We start from the raw sequence: 18,621 nt of genomic DNA on the forward strand, positions 1-18,621 counted from the left end.
AGTACACAAACCATTTTGCATTTTAAGGCATAAGTTGCCTTAGTCGTACATCATCATGGCTATTTTATTCCAAACAATAATAATCAAGACACAGAAAGGATTGTGAAGAACAAAAATAAAACAGGAATAAATCTTATCAATTAGCTATATTTCACCAACCTCCTCCACTTCTTAAATTTCCATATCCCCTCTGCGTCTATACCACCACCGCACTGACTATCCCAACGATAGACTACGTATAGTCTTGACAAAACCATCCTCACACACTCACCAATGGGTACCCACTTATGTTTGAAAACACCTAAATTACGTACATCCCATAAGCTTTCCATTATACACACCATAATCAACCATAAAATCCTATCACTTACTCTGTTACAAGCCCCTATAGCAAACATCGCAACCTTCCAATCCACAAACTTCACCCCAGCTAACTCCTTACAGACGCCACCCATCCTCCTCCATACCTCATACGAATAATTGCAGTCCCAAAAAAGATGCCTAACAGTCTCCCGTGAATTACACCCAACCCTTGGACACACCTCAAATCTAACTAGCATTCTCCTCCTCTGCACATCTCTAACAGGCAATATATCATGCAACGCCATCCACACTATGTCCTTTTGTCTATTGGACATACCTCTCACGCCTAACTTCTTCCAAGTATCCACAACATCCTCTCCTCGCAAACCCACAATGTTACACACAACCTCATTCACACACAATCTTTTTAGCACAGCCTTCTTATCCAGAAACCCACCCATAGGCACTGCAATCAAATCATATTTCCTAATGAACCTTTCAATCACAACATACCATACCGGACATACATAAGCAACAGGCACAGTAGCGTCTCTCTTAAACCAATTTAACCCATAAAGCATCCAACCGGCCATATACCTTACCATATACGCACTCTTATTTCCTTTCCCCAAGAGCCCCACCACTGTTTTAATATAATTTAACCCAAGAAAGACCTCCACATTCGGAAAATCCAAACCTCCATTCTCACAAGACTTATAAACATACTCACGCTTCAACTTTTCCATTTGACTTCCCCACAGAAAGGTAAACACCATTTTCTCTGACTTTTTGATTTTCCTACTAGCGGAGGGAAAAATACTAGCCACAAAAACCAAAATAGGCAAAATCACTGTCTTAATTATCAACACCTTCCCTGATAAAGTCAGGTCTCTAAGTCTCCAAAAATTCAATTTCTTCTCAATCCTCTTGCCACATTCATCCCAACTCTCATTCCCTCTCAAGTCCTCATTAAACTGTATCCCCAACACTTTTACTGCACCCACTTCATTCCTCACTCCCTCCATACTTACCCTCCTATCCCCAAAGCACTTAAAGACACACTTATCCCAATTCACCTTAAAAGCTGATGCCCCACAAAAAAAATCCAACCATAATTTTGCTCTATTCAACCCAGCCATACAATCACTCATAACCACAACATCATCCATATAACCCAGAATTTTAACGTATTTACCTCCACTCCCTGGGATCAAAAAACCTTTCACCACTTTATCTTTTCTTACCAAACACATCAAACTTTCGATCACACAAATAAACAAAACTGGGGACATAGGGCACCCCTGTCTTACCCCAGATCTCACACATACTTTTGAACTTAAATTACCATTCACCAACACTTCACTTGACACATCCCTATACAAACACTTCACACCTTCCAAAAACCTCACTGGGAAGCCCATCCTAACAAGTACAGCAAACATAAACACATGCGACACTCTATCAAACGCCTTTTCGAAATCTAACGCAAGCATCATACACTTCTGTTTCCTACTCATACAGTCCCCAATCAAATCTCTCAGCAAAACCAAATTATCAGACATACTCCTACCTGGCACAGCACAGACTTGGTCTTCACCCACAACCTTTCCTACCACCTCACGCATACGATTAGCCAAAATTTTACTAAAACATTTATAATCCACATTCAGCAGTGAAATCGGTCTCCAATTACCCAAACACTTCTTATCCCCTTTCTTATAAATCAAAACAATCACACCCTCTTTCATAGACTCACACAAAACCCCCTTATCCCATATAAACTTACATACTTCCACCAAATCCAACCCTATTATCTCCCAGGCCTTCACATAAAATTCCACAGGAATGCCATCTTTACCAGGTGTTTTATTTTTCCCCGCACTCATTATCACTTTCTTTACTTCTTCAGACGTTACATCCTCATTCAACCCCACACAATCCTCCTCTCTAAGAACATTTTCCAAACCATTCAAAACTTCATCCATCAACCCGATATCAATCCACTTTTTGCCATATAGTTCTGAATAAAACGATTCCACCACTTTTAACACATCCATACCCACTATACGCTCCCCCTTCGCATTAACAATTTCATCCATATCATCTTTCTTACCACACATTTTCTTGAAAAAAAACCTTGTGCATTTTTCATTTTTATCTAAGAACTCCACTTTAGACCTAAAAATAATCTCCTTTCCCTTTCTTTCCAAAACTTGCTTTAACTCGTTCCTTGCCTCCTCTAGCAAATCACTCAAATCAATTCCCTTCTCACCCATCTTCCGCAACCATTCTATCCTAATATTCAATTCCTTATACTGGTTACGTTTCCTAGCAGCCTGCTTGTATCCCCATCTCACAAAAAAATTTTTAATCTGCCCTTTCATCCAATCCCACCATTTAAGCACATCCACAAAACTATCTTTTTCTCCCTTCCACACATCATACTTTCGTTTGAACTCATCCATCACTTCAACATCCTCCAATAATCTAGTATTCAACTTCCACACCCCTTTCCCAAAACAAAATTTACTACTTACCTCCACCCATACCCGTAAATATACATGGTCTGAAAAAGGTACCTCATTCTGAACCATCTTATTACACACTAAACCCTTAGATATGCAAATACGATCAATTCTTGACTCAATACCCCCTCTATCTGATTTATATGTTGGCGGTGGTGGTTTACCCAATGACAATTCGGCTGCATCTATAAAAGAAAAATCAGATATAAGTTGGTTAAGCTTTTTCCCAGTTACATCCAGACCATCCCCATCAAAAGAACAATTAAAGTCTCCCAAAAAAAAGGTAGGAATCCTTCCAGGTAAGAACAAACTTAGCTTTTCCAACAACGCCAGCCTTTTTGCTCTATCTATAGGACAATAAGTATTCACCACCCTAACCCTAACTCCCCTGCAACATACCACTGCAATTACACATCTACCTGTTTCCACCACTGTATAACTCTCCAGATCCATACCCATATTTCCTAATAGGATCCCCACCCCATCATTCTTATTGGAAGTAGATCCTGACCAGACATACTGCCCATATGGCCAATCCCCCTCCCCCAGTGACTCAGATATACCACACTCTTGCAGGCATATGATCTCTGCCCCAAGATTCCTAACATAGTCCAGCACAACAGCACGTCTAGGCTTTGATGTAATTTGCCTGACATTCAAGGATAAGACATTAAGTGTAATTTTGGGGTCCATATTTTGATCTTTTTCCGTAGATATCCACCAATACCCCACTGTTTAATCAGCCTACACCTCCTGGTGGCTGACAACCGGACACAAAGATAGCTTTGTCCACGTCTTCTCCTAAAAAAGGAAAGTCCTCAGGAAAGTGAGAAATGGGGTAGACTCCCCTATCCGGGCTCACTCCATCTTCACTCAGAGGAGACAACATGGTGCGAAGTCTCTTAGAAGATGAACCTCCTTCCTCCTCCTCAGAAGGCCTCACAAGTGCAGTTGAAAAGTCCCCTTGACCACCTTCACCTTGTTGTTCCACCAGAATTCCTTCCCAGGAAAAGACAGGCGATTTGGATATAGAACCATCCACTTCCCCATCACCTCTCAACCCAGTCAGGTCATCAGAGGGGTGAGGCAGGTCTTTCTCAACAGGTGCTACCTCCATTTCATCAGCCAGCGTATTTCCAGACCGATTTAACTCAAGGAGAGTCCCATCAGACACCAGGGCAGGCACCGACTCCTCAGTTCCCTGGGCAGCTGGGCCCTGAATCACATTAGACCTCATACTGCCAGGTTCACCTGCAACTACTTCCGCCAGAGTCCTAACCCTTCTGTTTTTAGCACGCTCTGGACAGTCTTTAAAGGCATGACCCACAATGCTGCACATGTTACACACAATTGGGTTTTTGCAATCCTTGGCCAGGTGACCGTCCTGATTACATTTGTTACAGGTAACACCTTCTTGCGTACAATCTTCGTGAACATGGCCATACCTTTTACATTTCCTGCAAAACACAGGAGGCTGGGGAAAAAATAAGTAGCCTTTGTCCCGGCCGATGGCAAAATTCCTAGGAGGGTATTTCACACCCAGAGGCCCTGAAGGATCCTCCTCAAATCTCACAAAAAATTTATGCTTCCCTGTCCAGAGGGACTCAGCATTTAACACCTGGTGAGAATAGCTGACGTAAGAGCAGTACTTCTTTAAGAAGGAAGTAATATCATCCACCATCACATAAGGATTGTACATCAAAACAACCAGTGGAACATCGTTGTTATATAAAACGGTGAAGATAAGTCCATCCAACCCAGGGTTTTGCAAGTTAGCATTAATCGCGGCATACAAGTTGTAACAAGCATTCAAACTTTTAAGAACCAAAGTGAAGCGATTACCTCTGGGATCTTGAAGACAAAGGATGTCGTTCCTACTCACGTTGAGGGTCTTGAAAATGACTTCATTCACCAGGTGTTTCAATGAAAAAAGGTCCTTCTTGTTCAAGGGTACGTCAATGCCAAATCCATTCTTGATCCGGGTTTCCCCGATCCCAGCGTATCGAAGCCTAGCTCCCATGATCGCTCGACAGTTGATCACCCAGCCTACCCCCTTATAGCAGCAGTTGGCTTAAGCCACCGAAGTGGCGATGCCAAAAGGCCAAGGGCATGACATGCTGACCTCCTCTTGACACGGGATCGTGCCAAAAGGCCGAGAAGCGATAACCCGAGCGGCCCTTGCCTTGCCCGAGCCTGTCCCATACTGCTGTTCACCCCTTGCAGCGATTGATTCAGCCTACTCCTAGGCAATTCCATGGGGCCCTGCAGGCTCACACACATTTACAGCTACTAAGCGGGAGGGAGGTGAATAAAGGCCGGAGAGGAAGCTACACAGGATTTGCTTCTTTTGCTTGCACCACAATGCAGTGCTGAAAGAGGAGGAATCTACATAAAAACGCCTTCCTGGCAACGCCCAAATGCCCTCCTGCCATGCAGATAAACACTGGCAGCGGCAGCAAGTGCATGCCCACAGCCACCCCTTGTTCCTTCACACCTTGTATCAGCTTTAATCCAGTCCAGTGCTGCCTGCTGAGCAGCACTGACCAACACTGCCTGGGCCCAGGCTTTTATCTATCTCTGAGGCCCCATTATGATGTCAGAAAGCTGGCTCTGGAATCCTGAGGGCTCCACTATGACACGTGCAAAGTTCCGTCTGAACTTTATATAAGACGGTGAGGCTCAGTCAGTCACTCAGTGTTGCCTGAGAGGGCAACACTGCAACAGCCGGCCGCCAGGCTGTCTTTTTTTTGCACATTTATTTGCCTCCAGGAGGCCACAAGAGGGAGACAAGGGACTGCAAAATGGAAAATAAGCATCCACCAACTTTACAGACAACTTCTCCTTGCTCCTACAACCTCCATCCTTGCACAGTTTGTTATTCTTCCAGGTAACAAAGTAACAAATCCAAATTGCTGCTCTCTTTGTAGGCAAGCAAGGGTTTGTTGCAACTGCAATTCTTACTTCTTCTTGAAATGTAGGGACGACAGTACATTCCATCACATCCATCTAGTGTACACAGGTAGGTCCATTGTGGCGGGTAGGCGGCTGGCTGCTTTAATGGCTGTTTGCTGTTCCCCTACTCCACTCCACTCCACTATTTGACTGTGGTGCTGCATCAATCAGTGGCTGGCTCAGGTGCAGCTCTTTAACTTACCTAGGAGGGAGGGCGGAGAGAAGACAAGGAAGGTGAATGAGCTGTTCCAATGTGAAATGCCGGAAACACAGAAACACAGAAGACACACACACACACACACACACACACAACAAGAGGTGGCAATGTATTCATTAATTGCATTTAATAAATGAGCTCATTATCACACATGACTGTACAAATGCATTGTCCAACAGGTGTTGAAATAATGGGATTAAAAGGGGAGATCCCATCAGAAAGACAAAAACAATAGCAAACACAAATAGCACTTTTGGAATCTGATTTTAGTCAACACATAAGGGAAGGGTGCACCGGTCCTGGAAATACTGCAATACCAGGTCAATGCGTGGAGTGGACAGAGCAAGCTCTATTTCCATCTCCCTGTTCTAAAAATCCATTTAATATATGGTCCCCAGATAGGGGACGTATCAGATATTAAACTGATAAGAACAGATTTTTTTTTTTTTTTTTATTGAAAGCCCGAGCCGTGCTTTCTATCACCCAAGTGCATAAAAAGTGCAGAGGTGCCACACAAAAAGTGCACAAGGATGCGGTCTATCGCAGCCCTTCTCTTAAAAGAGAGAGGCCCCGCATAACCATTCCCTGACCCTCCAAACCATAGGCCTAGAGGATCAAGGATCGATGGTCCCCCCTCGCCGAAGCTTAGGGAGACCCAAACACACTCCTAGGCTTCTACCTGGGCTGCCACCCCAGTGTCCACCTAGGAGCCTGCATCCTAGTTGCACCTCCCCTCCGAAGAAGGGAGGCCGGGTTGCAGGGGAAAAAGGAACCAGAAGGCCACACATTTTCCCCCTAGACCTCAGGAGGGTCCCAAAAGGGCACCGCATCCCAAAATCCTTGTGACAAACGTGACAAACACACAGTGAAAAACAAAATTAAATAAGTGGATGTGCGCTGTGATACAGCCTGGACATCCGCCAGGTATATAAAAATTCCTCATCTCCCAGCCAGAAGGCCGGGAGAATAAAGGTGTGTGCTTAAAAGTGTGAAAGAAGAGTGCGTGCAAGTGTGCCTTCACTCAGTGGGATCCCACCCCCAGTGAGTTAGGGCACCCCAGGGTCACCAGCCCTGGGGCACATAGCAACTCGGGCTTTCAAACTACCCGACCTCCTGACCTCGATCCGGCGGTCGCCTGGTCACCTACAAATGGTACCTTTAAACCAAATGCGTACACCAGAGCGATGACCGTTGTGGTTCCCTGCCCTCACCTCGGCGTTCTGTCATCCCCCTACGATGGCCCACGTACCACCGGCAGGGATGATTACTAACCTCAGCTTGAGCAGGTACTACACTTGATCTTAGCCAAAAGGCCGAGAAGCGATAACCCGAGCGGCCCTTGCCTTGCCCGAGCCTGTCCCATACTGCTGTTCACCCCTTGCAGCGATTGATTCAGCCTACTCCTAGGCAATTCCATGGGGCCCTGCAGGCTCACACACATTTACAGCTACTAAGCGGGAGGGAGGTGAATAAAGGCCGGAGAGGAAGCTACACAGGATTTGCTTCTTTTGCTTGCACCACAATGCAGTGCTGAAAGAGGAGGAATCTACATAAAAACGCCTTCCTGGCAACGCCCAAATGCCCTCCTGCCATGCAGATAAACACTGGCAGCGGCAGCAAGTGCATGCCCACAGCCACCCCTTGTTCCTTCACACCTTGTATCAGCTTTAATCCAGTCCAGTGCTGCCTGCTGAGCAGCACTGACCAACACTGCCTGGGCCCAGGCTTTTATCTATCTCTGAGGCCCCATTATGATGTCAGAAAGCTGGCTCTGGAATCCTGAGGGCTCCACTATGACACGTGCAAAGTTCCGTCTGAACTTTATATAAGACGGTGAGGCTCAGTCAGTCACTCAGTGTTGCCTGAGAGGGCAACACTGCAACAGCCGGCCGCCAGGCTGTCTTTTTTTTGCACATTTATTTGCCTCCAGGAGGCCACAAGAGGGAGACAAGGGACTGCAAAATGGAAAATAAGCATCCACCAACTTTACAGACAACTTCTCCTTGCTCCTACAACCTCCATCCTTGCACAGTTTGTTATTCTTCCAGGTAACAAAGTAACAAATCCAAATTGCTGCTCTCTTTGTAGGCAAGCAAGGGTTTGTTGCAACTGCAATTCTTACTTCTTCTTGAAATGTAGGGACGACAGTACATTCCATCACATCCATCTAGTGTACACAGGTAGGTCCATTGTGGCGGGTAGGCGGCTGGCTGCTTTAATGGCTGTTTGCTGTTCCCCTACTCCACTCCACTCCACTATTTGACTGTGGTGCTGCATCAATCAGTGGCTGGCTCAGGTGCAGCTCTTTAACTTACCTAGGAGGGAGGGCGGAGAGAAGACAAGGAAGGTGAATGAGCTGTTCCAATGTGAAATGCCGGAAACACAGAAACACAGAAGACACACACACACACACACACACACACAACAAGAGGTGGCAATGTATTCATTAATTGCATTTAATAAATGAGCTCATTATCACACATGACTGTACAAATGCATTGTCCAACAGGTGTTGAAATAATGGGATTAAAAGGGGAGATCCCATCAGAAAGACAAAAACAATAGCAAACACAAATAGCACTTTTGGAATCTGATTTTAGTCAACACATAAGGGAAGGGTGCACCGGTCCTGGAAATACTGCAATACCAGGTCAATGCGTGGAGTGGACAGAGCAAGCTCTATTTCCATCTCCCTGTTCTAAAAATCCATTTAATATATGGTCCCCAGATAGGGGACGTATCAGATATTAAACTGATAAGAACAGATACTACACTTGATCTTAGCCAAAAGGCCGAGAAGCGATAACCCGAGCGGCCCTTGCCTTGCCCGAGCCTGTCCCATACTGCTGTTCACCCCTTGCAGCGATTGATTCAGCCTACTCCTAGGCAATTCCATGGGGCCCTGCAGGCTCACACACATTTACAGCTACTAAGCGGGAGGGAGGTGAATAAAGGCCGGAGAGGAAGCTACACAGGATTTGCTTCTTTTGCTTGCACCACAATGCAGTGCTGAAAGAGGAGGAATCTACATAAAAACGCCTTCCTGGCAACGCCCAAATGCCCTCCTGCCATGCAGATAAACACTGGCAGCGGCAGCAAGTGCATGCCCACAGCCACCCCTTGTTCCTTCACACCTTGTATCAGCTTTAATCCAGTCCAGTGCTGCCTGCTGAGCAGCACTGACCAACACTGCCTGGGCCCAGGCTTTTATCTATCTCTGAGGCCCCATTATGATGTCAGAAAGCTGGCTCTGGAATCCTGAGGGCTCCACTATGACACGTGCAAAGTTCCGTCTGAACTTTATATAAGACGGTGAGGCTCAGTCAGTCACTCAGTGTTGCCTGAGAGGGCAACACTGCAACAGCCGGCCGCCAGGCTGTCTTTTTTTTGCACATTTATTTGCCTCCAGGAGGCCACAAGAGGGAGACAAGGGACTGCAAAATGGAAAATAAGCATCCACCAACTTTACAGACAACTTCTCCTTGCTCCTACAACCTCCATCCTTGCACAGTTTGTTATTCTTCCAGGTAACAAAGTAACAAATCCAAATTGCTGCTCTCTTTGTAGGCAAGCAAGGGTTTGTTGCAACTGCAATTCTTACTTCTTCTTGAAATGTAGGGACGACAGTACATTCCATCACATCCATCTAGTGTACACAGGTAGGTCCATTGTGGCGGGTAGGCGGCTGGCTGCTTTAATGGCTGTTTGCTGTTCCCCTACTCCACTCCACTCCACTATTTGACTGTGGTGCTGCATCAATCAGTGGCTGGCTCAGGTGCAGCTCTTTAACTTACCTAGGAGGGAGGGCGGAGAGAAGACAAGGAAGGTGAATGAGCTGTTCCAATGTGAAATGCCGGAAACACAGAAACACAGAAGACACACACACACACACACACACACACAACAAGAGGTGGCAATGTATTCATTAATTGCATTTAATAAATGAGCTCATTATCACACATGACTGTACAAATGCATTGTCCAACAGGTGTTGAAATAATGGGATTAAAAGGGGAGATCCCATCAGAAAGACAAAAACAATAGCAAACACAAATAGCACTTTTGGAATCTGATTTTAGTCAACACATAAGGGAAGGGTGCACCGGTCCTGGAAATACTGCAATACCAGGTCAATGCGTGGAGTGGACAGAGCAAGCTCTATTTCCATCTCCCTGTTCTAAAAATCCATTTAATATATGGTCCCCAGATAGGGGACGTATCAGATATTAAACTGATAAGAACAGATTTTTTTTTTTTTTTTTTGTTTTGGCTGTACCACAAGGATACAAAACCGTTTATTTAAATTTCAAAAGATTTTACATACAGGTGCAAGACATTTACAATATAGAATTCCAATCATTAAAATGCCATTTTACATATGCAGAAGCGTCCTTTTGTTTATCAAGTAAAAGATATAAAAACATTTCACTTAAAATCATCCCAATTACATTATCCACCGATAAAATATCCTTTTTAAAAAGTAAAATGTTCCGTGCCTTCCAAAGAGCTGCCTTCACACAGTTTATGATCCTCCATGCCGTCCATCTGTCTGGAAAGGAAACACAGTCTATTTGTCCATATAATATGACGTAGTAGTTCAAAGTCTTTATTGCCGTGATTGTTTTTAGTAGCGGTAAAATCTTCTTCCAAACGTCCTTCGCAAAATCGCAAGTCCATAATAGATGAAAAACAGTTTCCTCGTTGTGGCATCCCTCTCTTGGGCAATTGGCTGTAGATGACAAATTCCTTCTGTGTTGGAAGGAACGGCATGGCAGGCAACTGTGGACGCAGCTCCAGGCTAGGTCTTTCTGGGAATTAAAAAGATAAAAAGAATTCAGCATTTTCCATATATTCTTACATTGTATCTCATTAAAATTCCCAATAAAACAAACCTCAGTGGATTTTGAAATAAATTTTGTTAAAACTTTGCCATTCATTAAGACATCTGTTTTTACCTTAGTGAGATTAAAAAGGATAACAATTTTCTCTAAAATCTCATAAATATCTGGCATGTTAAAACTGTAGGGATGTTTAAGATCAGTTTGAAACCACCCAAAACGCCTCATGAAATTTCCCAAATTATATCTCAAGAAGAATGACCAATAGTTTTCTTTAAAAAAATTCTTAAAACATAATGAAAAGAACTTAGTGTATAAGAAAACTCTAAAATCAGTAAAATCTTTTCCTCCTTTATCTTTGGGTTTAAAAACGATTTCTCTTTTTAATTTTTCCATTTTTGAATTCCAAAAGAAAGTGAAACATGCTTTTTGCAATTTGCATAAAATACGGGTGGGAGGGGGGAAGACTAAGCTCAAGTATAAAATCAAAGGCAGGATCACCATTTTAATAATAAGCACTTTGCCCTCCATAGTCAGATCTCTCATTCTCCATATACATAACTTCTGGTTTACTTTTTGCATGATCCCCTCCCAGTTCTCCGTTACATTATTGTATTCATTAAAATAAATACCTAAAATCTTCACTTTCTCTACAATTGGAATCTCAATGTCTTGCATATCTATTGCACCAATCTTTAAAATCTCACATTTATTAAAATTTACTTTAAAACCTGATGCACAGCAGAAATAATGGATTTGTTTTAAGGTCTTTTTTAATGATATATTATCCTTACAGGTTATTGCAACATCATCCATATAACTTACAACCTTGGCTTCAGTACCCTTGCTACCCGGGAGAGCTACCCCACAAATGTCATTATCTCTCCTAATCATGCATAAAAGGGGTTCAAGGGCACAGATAAAAAGTAGAGGTGATAGGGGACAACCTTGTTTCACACCGGACCTGAGGGGAACAGCCTGGGACTTAAAACCATTAATTAAAATTCTACTTTGACAGTCCCTATAAAATGCTTTTAAAGAATTTATAAAATTTTCTGGTACGCCCATCTTTCCTAAAACATTGAATAAAAACTGGTGTGAGACCCTATCAAATGCTTTTTCAAAATCTACCATTAAAATTGCCAAGTTGCTTTTCCTGCTGTTTGCATCATCTATCAGATCTTTTATGAGGTTAAGATTTTCCCATATACTTCTTCCTGGAATTCCACAGACTTGATTGGGGTGAATAAGTTTCTCAATCACAGTTTTGAGTCTGTTTGCACAGATCTTGGCCATTACCTTGTAGTCGCAATTTAATAAAGTTATCGGCCTCCAGTTCTTGATCTCTTCTTTATTACCTTTTTTGTGCAGTAATGATACATCACCCATTTTCCAGGATTCTGGTAAAATCTTTGAGCTAAAAACTTCTAAAAGGAGAGATAAAAAATCATCCTTTAAAACCTCATAAAAAGTTCTGTAAAATTCGATTGGTACCCCATCAGCTCCTGGAACCTTGCCCAACTTAAAACTATTTATAGTATCCAGCATCTCTTTCTCGGTGATGGGCTGTAATAAAGCAGATTGGGCATTAAAATCTAAAACACATGAAACTTCTTTTAAAACGTTCTCCATAAAATTAGTATCCACATTTTTTTCGCTAAAAAGATTTTTATAATAAATATGAGTTTTTTTTAAAATGTTGTCAATATCGGTTTCTCCTTCCATTTTATCTATATGAATCTTCTTTTGTATACTTTTTTTAAAAAAGTATCTGGAGCATTTCTCGTTTTCTTCCATGTGTTGTATTTTTGCTTTAAAAATTATCTCTTTTCCTTTATCTTCCAGAAACATTTGGGCTTCTTTTTTTACCTGTATTATCTCCTCAGTCACTTCTACCCCCACAGACCTTATTTTGTAAAGAGTTTGCAATTGAATATTTAATTTTTCATAGACCGCTCTTTTTTCTTTTGCTCTTTGAATTCCATACCTTATGAAAAAATTTTTGATCTTCTTCTTCATCTTATCCCACCATAACGTCATGGATTCTGTAGGGTCTCTCTTTCGCTTACACCTATTATAAAACCTGATAAAATCTGCAATTATTTTTTCATCCTTTAAAAGTGCTACATTCATCTTCCATGAACTGGAGCCTCTTCTAAAACCAGAGTCAAAATTTAGAACAAATAAAAGGCCTTTATGGTCAGAGAACATGTTTGTTAAAAGCTCACAGTGGACAGGTAAAATTTGCTGAGAAGAAAAAATAAAATCAATTCTTGAGCTACATCGTATGTTACTCCAAGTAGTGCTATCTAGATCTGACATTTTTTTATTACATTTTTTGAAGACATCTGTAAGTTTAAAATCACTCACAATGTTACTTAAAAGACCAGAAGTTTTATCGTAGTTTCTACTGGAGGACTGCGTAATTCTTTTTTCACCTCTTAAAACACAATTAAAATCCCCAGCTAAAACCAAGGGACAGGAATCGGTTATAAAAAGAGGTAAAATTCCCAGCATTTCTTCTCTTTCTTTTTTATCTGGTGATCCATAAAAATTTAAAAACTGCCACTTAATACCATTTATAAAAGCCTTTACTAATAAAATCCTGCCTGGTAAAATTTCTTGTTTAAAAGTAATGTTAATATTACCCTTAAAAAGGATTGCCACTCCTGCAGATTTTGATAGGTTAGAACCAGACCATACCGAAGTTCCATATTTCCAATCTGTTTCGTATTTTTGATATTCTGCCCGATGAGGGATGCCACACTCCTGCAAAAAGAACACTGAAGCAGAAAGCAGGGATAAATAATTAAAAAGGACTGTTCTGCGTATTTTTGACTTGAGTCCCCTTACATTTAGGGAGAGTCCTTTTAAAACTGCCATTAATGGAATATAAAGGTGGGATAAGACACAATTTTCAACCCCTTAAAATCTTTATTTCTTCTTCCAGCCTAGCCAACCCCTGAGAGCTGTCAGAGTTTTCCAGGTCACCTCTAGAAGTCACGCAGTGCAAGAAGCCTGTAGAACTGGAATCGCTGTCTGTTGCCTCCTCCGAAAAATCCTCACACAGAGGACTAAGGAGAGTATTTGGAATGGTCGTTAAACCCGTCTTTCCCCTCTCTGGTATTTTTGACCCGTAGTCCATCTCTTCCATAGGGCCTCCTGAATGGGAAGCTCCAGGCTGTCCAACAGACTTCTGGGCCATCTCTTCTGGGGTTTCCGGGACAGTGCTGGTTGCTCCAGGTTCACCTACAGGTTGTATAGCTAAGTAACGGTTTGTCATCCTTAGTACGTCCTGATTTTGAGGCTCACCTGTCTTCCGTTTTTTCGCACCTAGATCTTCTTGTATTTCCTGAGAAGCAGCTTCCTCCGGGTTTCTACCTTCCTTTCGAGAAAAAGGCATCCCCGTCCCCTGCTTCTCTATTCGCTTCCTCTCCTTTTGTCGGTCCTTCATCCTAATTTGAGACTGAAATCCTTCGTTATCCAGAGAGGCAACAGACTTACCAGTATTAATGTCCAAAGTGTGACTTGCTTCTTGGGTCTCCATTCTTGCTTCCTCTTCGGGGGCCGGCTGGTTTTCCAGTTGTTTCTCTCGTTGGGGTCGGTATGTAGAAATTTGTGGTCTCTTCTGCGGTTTCTGTCTGTGGGGACAAGCTATGTAAAAGTGACTGGTGTCTTGACACAGACTACACTTTTTTGGTTTGTTACAATTTTTAACAGTATGGTTTTGGCTACCACAATTTGTGCAAGTACTCTCACAATCATTTTTTGTATGCCCATATTTTTTGCAAATTCTACAAAATTCCTCCATACCGTTAAAAAAAATATCACCGTTAATATTGCCCAATTTAAAACGAGCTGGGGGTACCAATTTTTCCTCAGGTGCTTTTGGGTCGTCTTTAAGTTCAACAAAAAATTTCCATTTAGAGGTCCATACATCAAACTCATTCATAACCTTCCCCTTAGGAATAACCAAAGTACAAAAATTTTTTAAAAAAAATATTATCTCATCTTCAGTTATATAAGGAGAATACATTTTAATCACCATGAGTTTCCGATCTGAAGAAAAATGCTCCATAATCTGGACCCCTTTAAGCCTGGGATCTCTGCCTACCTTTTTCAAGCGATTTGCAAAATCCAAGTATATACCGTCATATCGCAAGGTCACATCATAGATCCCACGCCTAGGATAGTCCTGGATTGCCAAAATCTCCAATGGCCGGATCGCAAATACTCCCAAAAGCACCTCTTCGATCAGGTGTTTCAATCCACGATTGGCTGGAGCCTCCTCCGTATACGTAAAACGTACCGAGTTTTTTAGCCGAGTGAAGTTCGGCTCGAACGTGAGAGTATCATCTGCCGCCATGATAACTCACTGGGTATCGCACCACAGAGACACACGGGTCACTGTGGCCAGGGGGATCGCCGCTCGTTGCTCCGGACTAAGCCTCTCTCCCAAATAGCAGCACGGGGGTGAAGTCCAGGCGAACCTGGACAATCCCCCGAGGCCGAGAGAGAGGGTACCGGAGCACCTCCCAACCAAGACCAAGGCAGTACTGATACGAATAAACAGCACTACACTTGATCTCAGCCAAAAGGCCGAGAAGCGATAACCCGAGCGGCCCTTGCCTTGCCCGAGCCTGTCCCATACTGCTGTTCACCCCTTGCAGCGATTGATTCAGCCTACTCCTAGGCAATTCCATGGGGCCCTGCAGGCTCACACACATTTACAGCTACTAAGCGGGAGGGAGGTGAATAAAGGCCGGAGAGGAAGCTACACAGGATTTGCTTCTTTTGCTTGCACCACAATGCAGTGCTGAAAGAGGAGGAATCTACATAAAAACGCCTTCCTGGCAACGCCCAAATGCCCTCCTGCCATGCAGATAAACACTGGCAGCGGCAGCAAGTGCATGCCCACAGCCACCCCTTGTTCCTTCACACCTTGTATCAGCTTTAATCCAGTCCAGTGCTGCCTGCTGAGCAGCACTGACCAACACTGCCTGGGCCCAGGCTTTTATCTATCTCTGAGGCCCCATTATGATGTCAGAAAGCTGGCTCTGGAATCCTGAGGGCTCCACTATGACACGTGCAAAGTTCCGTCTGAACTTTATATAAGACGGTGAGGCTCAGTCAGTCACTCAGTGTTGCCTGAGAGGGCAACACTGCAACAGCCGGCCGCCAGGCTGTCTTTTTTTTGCACATTTATTTGCCTCCAGGAGGCCACAAGAGGGAGACAAGGGACTGCAAAATGGAAAATAAGCATCCACCAACTTTACAGACAACTTCTCCTTGCTCCTACAACCTCCATCCTTGCACAGTTTGTTATTCTTCCAGGTAACAAAGTAACAAATCCAAATTGCTGCTCTCTTTGTAGGCAAGCAAGGGTTTGTTGCAACTGCAATTCTTACTTCTTCTTGAAATGTAGGGACGACAGTACATTCCATCACATCCATCTAGTGTACACAGGTAGGTCCATTGTGGCGGGTAGGCGGCTGGCTGCTTTAATGGCTGTTTGCTGTTCCCCTACTCCACTCCACTCCACTATTTGACTGTGGTGCTGCATCAATCAGTGGCTGGCTCAGGTGCAGCTCTTTAACTTACCTAGGAGGGAGGGCGGAGAGAAGACAAGGAAGGTGAATGAGCTGTTCCAATGTGAAATGCCGGAAACACAGAAACACAGAAGACACACACACACACACACACACACACAACAAGAGGTGGCAATGTATTCATTAATTGCATTTAATAAATGAGCTCATTATCACACATGACTGTACAAATGCATTGTCCAACAGGTGTTGAAATAATGGGATTAAAAGGGGAGATCCCATCAGAAAGACAAAAACAATAGCAAACACAAATAGCACTTTTGGAATCTGATTTTAGTCAACACATAAGGGAAGGGTGCACCGGTCCTGGAAATACTGCAATACCAGGTCAATGCGTGGAGTGGACAGAGCAAGCTCTATTTCCATCTCCCTGTTCTAAAAATCCATTTAATATATGGTCCCCAGATAGGGGACGTATCAGATATTAAACTGATAAGAACAGATACTACACTTGATCTTAGCCAAAAGGCCGAGAAGCGATAACCCGAGCGGCCCTTGCCTTGCCCGAGCCTGTCCCATACTGCTGTTCACCCCTTGCAGCGATTGATTCAGCCTACTCCTAGGCAATTCCATGGGGCCCTGCAGGCTCACACACATTTACAGCTACTAAGCGGGAGGGAGGTGAATAAAGGCCGGAGAGGAAGCTACACAGGATTTGCTTCTTTTGCTTGCACCACAATGCAGTGCTGAAAGAGGAGGAATCTACATAAAAACGCCTTCCTGGCAACGCCCAAATGCCCTCCTGCCATGCAGATAAACACTGGCAGCGGCAGCAAGTGCATGCCCACAGCCACCCCTTGTTCCTTCACACCTTGTATCAGCTTTAATCCAGTCCAGTGCTGCCTGCTGAGCAGCACTGACCAACACTGCCTGGGCCCAGGCTTTTATCTATCTCTGAGGCCCCATTATGATGTCAGAAAGCTGGCTCTGGAATCCTGAGGGCTCCACTATGACACGTGCAAAGTTCCGTCTGAACTTTATATAAGACGGTGAGGCTCAGTCAGTCACTCAGTGTTGCCTGAGAGGGCAACACTGCAACAGCCGGCCGCCAGGCTGTCTTTTTTTTGCACATTTATTTGCCTCCAGGAGGCCACAAGAGGGAGACAAGGGACTGCAAAATGGAAAATAAGCATCCACCAACTTTACAGACAACTTCTCCTTGCTCCTACAACCTCCATCCTTGCACAGTTTGTTATTCTTCCAGGTAACAAAGTAACAAATCCAAATTGCTGCTCTCTTTGTAGGCAAGCAAGGGTTTGTTGCAACTGCAATTCTTACTTCTTCTTGAAATGTAGGGACGACAGTACATTCCATCACATCCATCTAGTGTACACAGGTAGGTCCATTGTGGCGGGTAGGCGGCTGGCTGCTTTAATGGCTGTTTGCTGTTCCCCTACTCCACTCCACTCCACTATTTGACTGTGGTGCTGCATCAATCAGTGGCTGGCTCAGGTGCAGCTCTTTAACTTACCTAGGAGGGAGGGCGGAGAGAAGACAAGGAAGGTGAATGAGCTGTTCCAATGTGAAATGCCGGAAACACAGAAACACAGAAGACACACACACACACACACACACACACAACAAGAGGTGGCAATGTATTCATTAATTGCATTTAATAAATGAGCTCATTATCACACATGACTGTACAAATGCATTGTCCAACAGGTGTTGAAATAATGGGATTAAAAGGGGAGATCCCATCAGAAAGACAAAAACAATAGCAAACACAAATAGCACTTTTGGAATCTGATTTTAGTCAACACATAAGGGAAGGGTGCACCGGTCCTGGAAATACTGCAATACCAGGTCAATGCGTGGAGTGGACAGAGCAAGCTCTATTTCCATCTCCCTGTTCTAAAAATCCATTTAATATATGGTCCCCAGATAGGGGACGTATCAGATATTAAACTGATAAGAACAGATTTTTTTTTTTTTTTTTTTTTTTTTTTTTTTTTAATTAAAACCATTCAGTTTAACTTAAAGCAACAGTACACAAACCATTTTGCATTTTAAGGCATAAGTTGCCTTAGTCGTACATCATCATGGCTATTTTATTCCAAACAATAATAATCAGGACACAGAAAGGATTGTGAAGAACAAAAATAAAACAGGAATAAATCTTATCAATTAGCTATATTTCACCAACCTTCTCCACTTCTTAAATTTCCATATCCCCT

At 43.3% G+C, this 18,621-nt stretch overlaps 5 non-coding genes and 1 pseudogene across 5 annotated transcripts; all 6 read right to left on the bottom strand.

Moving 5' to 3' along the window:
- Positions 1–6,280: 6,280 nt before the first annotated feature.
- Positions 6,281–6,464, bottom strand: LOC142690608 (U2 spliceosomal RNA). The gene has a single exon (XR_012859344.1). It is a non-coding gene; the product is annotated as a U2 spliceosomal RNA (small nuclear RNA).
- Positions 6,465–7,252: 788 nt separating this feature from the next.
- Positions 7,253–7,322, bottom strand: LOC142690669 (U2 spliceosomal RNA; annotated as a pseudogene).
- A 1,288-nt stretch (positions 7,323–8,610) lies between these two features.
- LOC142690503 (U2 spliceosomal RNA) lies at positions 8,611–8,801 on the bottom strand. Its single transcript, XR_012859270.1, has one exon. It is a non-coding gene; the product is annotated as a U2 spliceosomal RNA (small nuclear RNA).
- Positions 8,802–10,089: 1,288 nt separating this feature from the next.
- On the bottom strand, positions 10,090–10,282 carry LOC142690605 (U2 spliceosomal RNA). The gene has a single exon (XR_012859342.1). It is a non-coding gene; the product is annotated as a U2 spliceosomal RNA (small nuclear RNA).
- Positions 10,283–16,734: 6,452 nt separating this feature from the next.
- On the bottom strand, positions 16,735–16,925 carry LOC142690504 (U2 spliceosomal RNA). Its single transcript, XR_012859271.1, has one exon. It is a non-coding gene; the product is annotated as a U2 spliceosomal RNA (small nuclear RNA).
- A 1,288-nt stretch (positions 16,926–18,213) lies between these two features.
- LOC142690606 (U2 spliceosomal RNA) lies at positions 18,214–18,411 on the bottom strand. The gene has a single exon (XR_012859343.1). It is a non-coding gene; the product is annotated as a U2 spliceosomal RNA (small nuclear RNA).
- Between the last annotated feature and the right edge of the window lie 210 nt (positions 18,412–18,621).

The sequence above is a fragment of the Rhinoderma darwinii genome (assembly GCF_050947455.1).
Source record: "Rhinoderma darwinii isolate aRhiDar2 chromosome 5 unlocalized genomic scaffold, aRhiDar2.hap1 SUPER_5_unloc_34, whole genome shotgun sequence".
NCBI lineage: Eukaryota > Metazoa > Chordata > Amphibia > Anura > Rhinodermatidae > Rhinoderma > Rhinoderma darwinii.